Source organism: Grus americana, chromosome 1, assembly GCF_028858705.1.
Source record: "Grus americana isolate bGruAme1 chromosome 1, bGruAme1.mat, whole genome shotgun sequence".
Taxonomy (NCBI): domain Eukaryota; kingdom Metazoa; phylum Chordata; class Aves; order Gruiformes; family Gruidae; genus Grus; species Grus americana.
Window position 1 is genome coordinate 190,347,321 of NC_072852.1, and position 8,365 is coordinate 190,355,685.

At 40.2% G+C, this 8,365-nt stretch overlaps 1 protein-coding gene across 1 annotated transcript in view; it reads left to right on the forward strand.

Moving 5' to 3' along the window:
• Window positions 1–4,424, forward strand: part of FOXO1 (forkhead box O1) — a 66,219-nt gene extending 61,795 nt beyond the window's left edge. The window contains exon 3 of the mRNA XM_054805078.1: window positions 230–4,424. The gene's annotated coding sequence lies outside the window, so the exon portion shown is untranslated. The remainder of the gene's footprint in view (window positions 1–229) is intronic.
• Window positions 4,425–8,365: the final 3,941 nt, after the last annotated feature.

Sequence of the window (8,365 nt, forward strand, 5' to 3'; positions counted from 1 at the left end):
TAGGATTGCCAAGTATCAGCTTTGGTTACTTCATGTGGAGCACTAATGTTTTGCTGTTACTATTTTAAACCAAAAACTTGCTGGTAACTAGCAATTAATGAATAATTTTTTTTCCCCATTTAAGTTATCTTAAAGCTAGTTTGAGCATATTTTAATAGATTTAATCTTTTGGTGTGAATGTTAATTTGTTCTTTTTGTTGTTTTTTTTTCTTTCTTTTTTTCTTCCTAGGCTACGGTTAAATTCTCCAGACTTGTCTGACAGCAGGAACTGAGAAAAGCAGTACAAAGATGTCCTTCACCTTCCTTTTTAATTTTCTTGACAAAGCTGTGCGCATGCACTAGCTTTTTTTTGGGGGCTTTTTTTTTTTCTTTTTTCTTCCTTTCGTCAGAGTTGGCAGCAGACAGAGTATTTTCCTGTACAGGATGTTTGCCCAAGGTTTGCAGGTTATGTGCTGCTGTAGATAAGAACTGTGCCATTGGAAATTTCATTACTCTGAAGTGCCAAATTCACTACACCATATAATCACAGCAAAGACTCTTACTTACATCATGTTGTGCTTTCGGTTTTGTACAGTATGATCTGTAGAAGAAGAATTGTTTTTTAAGAATATCTGTTTTGGTCCAAGAAAAGTTTATAAACTTTTGTAAGAATACTGTGATGATCTCATCCCCTAAGTAAGCTTAACCTTCGTTGATGTTACCTGTGTTCTTATGAATTGAGATAACTGTGGACTTGCCTTGCAGCAGTACGAACTGCGTTATTTTACTCAAAATTGCCACACATTTCATATGGGAACAGAATAGCCTGTTAAATATGATCCTGCTAAACTCACCGACTATTCAGAGCAAACAGTAGGTTAAATGCCATTTGATAAGTACCTGTATTCATGTAAATTTATGCAAAAATATATCTGGCTTTCATTGTCAGACTAATGACTTTATTGTTGGACTTAAGATAATTTTTGGAATACTTTCCAAGCTATTTTTCTTATAATTAAAGTCTACTTTTGTTACATAGGCAACTTTAAAAAAAAAATCTGAGATCTGGCAGCATTCATAACCTCTTCATTTTGTACAGTATTTTAACTGGATTAAGTACATGTTTTTATAAATTTCCCTAGCACTTGGGAGTGCTAATAAAGGAAAAGCTTAATAAGTATCTTGAATACAAAACATTTCTGTCCCTTTTTTTGTTGTGTGATGTATAAATATAGACAACTTTATGTTTAGGAAATATTTAATCAGTTTTATATATGCATTTTTAGAAATGTCATCTGCTTCTACTATCATTTAACTCTGACTACCACAAAGTGTTAAGTATTCATCGTTAGACGCTTGTACAATGCTTCACATTTATATTTATTTCACGGAGGTCTCATAATGTTTGGGCACTCAAGAGCAGGACCTTTTGGAGAAAATCCGTAATTTTAGAAAAATTGAAGACAAAATTGTTGTTTGTCTTAATTAGCACTAATTTTAGGGGCTGTCAGCATTTGAAGAGGCAAAAAGTGCTACTTTTCACTGGGAGGCTAAAACTTTTGTGACCCCCTATTACAGGGCAAAACATTACTTTCTGTTTTTTTAAATAAGAAAGATAAAGTAAGTGGCAAAGTTACACAAATACATGAGCTTTAGGGCAGGGGAGAGATTTAACGATAGAGGCCTTTTCCCTGTGGAAAGACCTGCGCTTGTTGGAGTACACACTGACAGCTACCTGAGTGTTCTCAGGATTGGGTCTTGGATAAATAATTTCTGTTTGTTTTTTTTTTTTTTGTGATCGCACGATGCAGTTTTCATGGATGTGTAGATAACAGGCCTCACCTGTCTTTTCACTGGTTGCTACACATCGTTTGTGTTATAGAAATCCTCGGAGCTTTTCTATGCACTGACAGGATGACCAGTTTTTGTGCTAGGGCTGTCTGTTGTGAAGAAGAGGAGAAATAAATATTTTTCCACTGATTTTTGTTTTGTGTATGTAGCCCACAACTGGAAAATGTTGTAATTGAAACATAACTTCCCTGTAGTGATGGTGTGTGGTGGAGGAAGAAATGGGATGTGCCAAGAAAATGAAGTTTAGTAACAAGCCATGTATTTAATGATCCTGTGATGACTTTCCTAAGGCTCTGCAATGTATTTATTGATGTGCTAGCATTTAGCTCCCTGTTGGGCTTAAATCACTACTAATTACAGCTGGTCCTACTTTTTTAGATATCCTATTACAGTTGTCAGCAATTCCAGAGGCTGATGTTAAGCTGTCCTGTGATACAGGATCTCCCCCAGCGTGAAATTGGTCTTTGAACTTCTGATGAGCAAAACGAAACTTTCTTAGCGCCGAAGCCTCAACGAAGCCGCCTGCTTTTACAGGCAAATATCTCTAGTAGCATCTTCACCATCACATTCCTACTCTCTGAAACGTGATGGTAAATCCTGGCAGTGGAGCAAGCAGAGGGCTCTCATATGGGTTTCTGAAGATCCTTCTTTCTGCTGTGTGTGCAAAAATGTTTGCTCCCAAATGGGCACTGACGTGCATAGGCCAAAGTAGTCGTAAAATTCACTTCTGCCTGCAAAGAAAGCAGTACTTAATTCTATACTCCATGGGGTTGCAGCTGAACATGCTACATTTAACAATATACCTCCTGTTTATTATTTACTGCTACTGTAGAACTTCCTGTATACAGATATTTTCTTCATTTCCTTTTATAACTATGAATAACATAAATGTAGCCGTTCCTTAATTACAACAGTCTGTAGGAAGCCCCTTTTAATTATTGTGAGAAAGCAGTTGTAGATAATCAGAGGTTTGGGCTATGTGGTCAAATTTTTTTTCTTTTTTTTTTTTTTTCTTTTTTGTGGTGCCATTCTAATACTTTGCAATTGTAGTTCTGGAATACTGTGAAGTCTGGTGAAGGGGCATGTCGTCTGCCTTGAAAACAAACATTATGTGACCTCTAGTAATAAATCCTTTTTCAGTAAAAGTACCAAGTTTCTGGAGTAACTTAGTTTGTCAGAATTGTTGTAAATGATTGGTTTGTGAATTGTGCAGATGATCTTACCTATGCAGCCTTGTTTTTGACTTTTCTCTGGTTTGTACTGTTATTAAAAGTTTATTGTATTATAGAGCTGTTCAGATATTTTAAATATAAAGATGTATTGTTTCCATAATATAGCTATATGATATATGTTTAGGTAGTAGATGCATTAATTGGAAAGCTCTGCTTTGATAAACTGACAATTTGCCTACACTTATAAGCAAAAGTCATATTGCTTATTATTGGCTTAAGTCAACAGAGCATCCCTAAGAAGAGAAGTTAAAATTGGACCAATTATAAAACAGTATAAAATTTGCACTTGTTAAACCACTGGATGTATGTTAGTACTTTTTTTATTTTTTTACTGATTTGAAATTCCTATTTTCATTACGAAATTGCTAGGATCCTTAATTTATGACTGATTTTAAATAAGGTATTCTCATTATTATTATTATTTTGGTAATCATAATGTAAAATGCAGCATGGTTTATGCAAGCAAAAAGCCAATTACTCGGCATTAAAACTGGCCTCCTTTTTGAGGGTGTTCCACAAACCAGCAATATTGTGAGAGATTGGCATGTACATACCGCTAGTTCTACTTGCAAGTGGTGTGACAGCTCTTCAACGCTTCACTGCTCTGACTTAGTCACATTGCAGAATTAAAATTCATATGTGGATATTTTCAGAAAAAGTGCCTGATGTACTTCTACAGACACACGAGAACAATCCCTGACAGTTTGTTGTATAAAGCCATAAATGTATATAAATTATGTTTAAAAGGTTTTGTGTCCTTTCTTGTATACGGAGAATGAGATTTGTACCAGGATTCTACTTGTGATTAGTAATCCTTCTACTCAGACATTGTCGTAATCACTTTCCTTACCGCGTAATCTTTTAAATGATGATGATCCCATTTGGACAATCCTGATGGCATTAGCAATTTTATACGGAAAAATACCTCATGGTACCAAGTCTTGCCTGGCAAGATGATACCATATTAACGAGCAAACACTAACTGCATAATAGTTAACAAATTTTCCATTACTTGGTATAAAGGAATTTCTCTCTCTTGGCATTGCTTCTGGAATTGGAACTGTAGCAGGTACAGGAACCTAATAGGGCTGTGTTACCAGTGTTTTATCACAACATAGTGTGCTAAAAGTAACTTGTTTACAAGTCTTTGAGACTAAACGCAAGAAGAATCCATGCCTGACTCTTAGGGCTCGCGAGAGATCTTTGTGTAGAGACGCTTTGTTACTGGAAGCTGCATTAGGCAGCATCAGACCGTGTTGCCAGTGCTTCGACAAGCCTAGTTCAGAGAAAATTACAAAAAAGTCCTGAAATCCTTTCAGAATGGGTATTTGTAAGTATAAGCTCTTAATAAAATTGCTATGACATGAGATGGTAATTAGTGTATCAGAATGTTATGTAATACATTGTTAAAGAAGAAGAAAAATGGGACGCTAACATCCATCAAACCACAGGAAAGAATTAGTCTTTTAGTCCAAATTACACGTTAGATCCTAATGCTATTACATGCGGGAGAGAGCCGGCTCTGGAGAGACATTTTTCTCTTTCCTCTGCTCTCCCTGTTAAAGCGAGACGGTTCACAGAGTCCTCTTGGCCCTCTCTTCCCTTATTTTCACCTCTTGCCTTCCTCTGCCCCTCCTGCCTTCCTAAGTACGTACCTTTTCTCGAGTAAGAGTTCTTTCTTTGCCAAACGTTTGGGCTGTATAGTTCAACCTGCACGGTGCTGCTCCTTTCGCAGCCGTGCTTTACGCGGCGGCGACAGGAGCGCTGATGTGAGTAGAGAGAACAGGAACGTCTAAATTTTTTTTTTTAAATTTAGATTGTGTTTCAAAACAGAGCTGGAAGAAAGGAGGAGAGGCTGCCAAAACAGACAGCCAATAACACCCACGCCACAGTAGTCTTGTGAGGCCCAGAGCCCTGCTTGCCTGCAGGTGGGGAGGGAGAAGGGTGGCAGAGAGCAGGCTTTTAATGAATTGCTGGCAAAAATGCCAGTTTGGTCTTAAAGCGAGCAGAGGTAGACCTGAAGAGCATGAAAGAACGCAAGAGTATCGTTCCACATAAAACCAGGAATATTTAAAGACATTTGAAAAATAAGTTTCTCTTGTACTTTGCAATTCCATCTTTATTTTAGCTTTGCCCTGTTTTCCTCAGTGTACCTTTTGGAAGGGTTTTTGCTCGTTAGGGGAAGCTGAGAAAATCTTCACTGATGTTTTGAAAAGCCTGACTCCTGGAATGGGAGGGTTGTAAGATCCAAAGATCACAAAGCCGTTGTTGGAAAGGATGCGCATCTAATTGGTACATGACTAGTTACTGCTGTCGGGAGGGATAGTCGAAGCTTGTCTCTTGGGAAGGGACCGGCTAGCAATTTATGCCAATCTGGCAACAAGGGATTTGAATCTGCTGATGAAGCACGGAAACCTCAAAGCATCCTTTTGCTCTGAGTCAGTTCTGCATCAATGTAATAAACATGTTTTTGTGCAGAAACATCAGCTATTATGTCATATCAATTGATAATCCAATTAAAAGTATAAATAGCATTAGATGTTGTGGCCGTTTGTCGTGCAGCTGGTGTGCAAAGGTGGATTTTTGTGAAGATTCTGAGAAGGAAAAACTTGCACTGAGCAGTGCCTGTGGTCATGCCCACTGCTGGAATTGCATGCAAATCCCTGTTCATTACCTGGTGATGTTTTGCCTGGGGTGATGTTCTGGCATATGCCAAAATGATAGCTAAAATGAGGAGGCAGGGACAGCGCCCCATCTTATTTTATTTTATGTTTTTCTACTTGCTGTTGGACCCTGAGGCATTCAGAAATTTTGCATGTATGTTTTGCGAGTAAACTTCTTGCGTGGGTGTTTATCACTGAGATGATGGGAAAAGGGATGAGGGCTTTGTGCAGTACAACTGGAGGAGCACTGCAGGAAGCTTCTGGTGGGTGTAGTAGGGCTGTGGAGTGAAGAATCTGACAAGGAGCTTGTTCATAACTTGGAACCTCAACATTTTGCGTCCTTGCTGTGTGCTCATCGATAGCTGCTCATGCCATCCTTAAATGAAGAGGCCTTTCCAAGTGCTTACATTTCCTTCTCAGTGACCTAGAGTGACACCACCTGAGCAGGCAACTGCCCAGAGCTTGCACGAGAGCTTTGCTGGGTTTCCAGGGAACTGTGGGGTTTGGCAGGAATGTCTAAATTGTTTCTGAAATATTCAATCAACTGCAATTTTGCTGAAGTCAGAGGAGTTAATGGAAAAGCCCATTATAGAAGTGTATGCATATGTATTTGAAAGGGGGGGGGATGAGAAATTCTGCAGGTATAATGAGCTGTTCCTGGTGTGATGAAGCAGGGCAAGTGGTTGCTTCAAAGGGCAAAGGGGGGTGGACTTCTCTGGGGTAAGGGCTCAGTCTAACAAGAAAAGAGATTCCTTTCTGTTGGATTTCAAAGTTGTGTCCAATAGCAGCCACAGATGGCACAACATCCTGGGCTGATTAGTTGCTTGGAACTTTTTGACCAGGTGAAAACAAGTGATGAGCTGTGAAACCCTGTGAGAGCTGGAGTCTCATTTCAGGAGTCCAAATAAGTTACCACTTCCTGCTCCTCCCATTCTTCCACCTTCACCCCATCAATTCTCAGCACTTGAGCGTTACTGTTTGGGTTTTTCTTTTTTTAATCTTTCCACCCCGCTCAGAGGAGTTGGGCTAGGCAAGGCCTTGTGTCCTTCTTTCAGCCCCAACAGTGATGGCTGTGATATAAAAGTTCTTTGCCTCCTCCTCCCCTTTCAGCCTGTACAACAGACCTCTCAAATTAATGCCCAAATGAGCCCCAAAGCAAAAGTTGATAAACTCCGTGAATGACTGCAGGACACTTTTGAGGTGGGAAGTCTCGTTGGCCTGTGGGTCTCCTGCTGGGGGGGTGCTTCTAAACTGAAAATAGTCTGGAGGTGGCAGGGGAGGTCCTAGGGAAGGGGCTTGTTTTGGGGCCATGTAGCTGCTCCACCACTGGCCCTCTCCCACCCTGCCTCGATGTCCTTTAACCTTTGCACCGAGCCTTGCTGGTCTGCAAGGCAAGGCTTTCACAGGAGGGCATTCTGAGCAGGGTTTCTGCAGCCCAGATGTCTCATTCTGCTGCAGGCAAACTGCTGGTGTAAGCCCATGTGTCTGGAAGTTTATTTCCAGCATGAAATAAGAAGTACAGCCCTCCTGCCTACAGACTTCTTGAGCAGCTGGCTGTCTTCATCTCAGTGGTCCTGGTGTGGTAGGTACAGCCAAGTTAACAGCAGCATGCCAGGCAAATGGGGCTGGTATTGACTCCAAAAATAACACTGAATAATAATATTCAATATAATTATATTGAATATACTGGACTCCAACGTAACTGCTAAAGGACCCATTGCTTAAATAGGACTTTGTGACAGATAAGTTAGAAAAATGGTGATGCTGATCTTTGCAAGAGGTCCTAGCACGATCAGCGGAGCTGAGTTTGACTTCCACATGGGGTAACTTCACAGAATGTGTAACACAGATGGGGAAAAGGGTGGTCATGGTCCTCCTGGAAGGAGGCTAAGTCAGCAGACATGAGGATATGGGTGATCAGCGTAACCTGTTTGGATTTTCAGTGGCTTCAGAAATTTTCTTCGCTGAAGTTCCTGAGGCAACTGGAATGTAATGGAGATCCTGTCAGTGCCTACACTGCTTTAAAGGGTTGGCCATCTGAGTGTGGAAGTAGTACTTGGCTTTTCCAAACTAGGGAAGCTGCCATTGCCTTCCCTCATGGACATGTGCTATTCAAGGAGTTTGAACAATGATCAGCAGAAGCGGTCAATGACCTAAGTCATTGAGTCCATCTTTATACAGGATAGTGAAATGTCAGGCTGTGCCAAGAGTGGAAGGGATTCAGCATATTTTATCACTAGCTGATAAACCAGCAGATACAATTAAGTGTTGATAAATGTGGAATAATGCACAGGGGAGAAGGGAAAAGTGAGTCTAGTGCACATGGATGCATAACGAACCCTGGATAAGGTGCTGCCACCATGAGAAAGATCTTGGAGTCTTTCGAAGGATTTCTTGCAAGTCTCAGCTCACAATTAGCTATGGACAAAAATACACAATAAGAGTACGAGAAAAGAACGGAAAACTTCTGTTGTGCTACTGCTTGCATGCAAAATGCACCCATATTGTAAATATTGCATGCTATTTGGTTTTCAGAGAGGGTATTGCAGGGTACAAAGAGCCAGGAGCAGAGACTAAATAGAAGCAGGAATGAGTGAGGGTGGGTATAGATGAGTGAGGTGATAGAGGTTTGTAAAATTG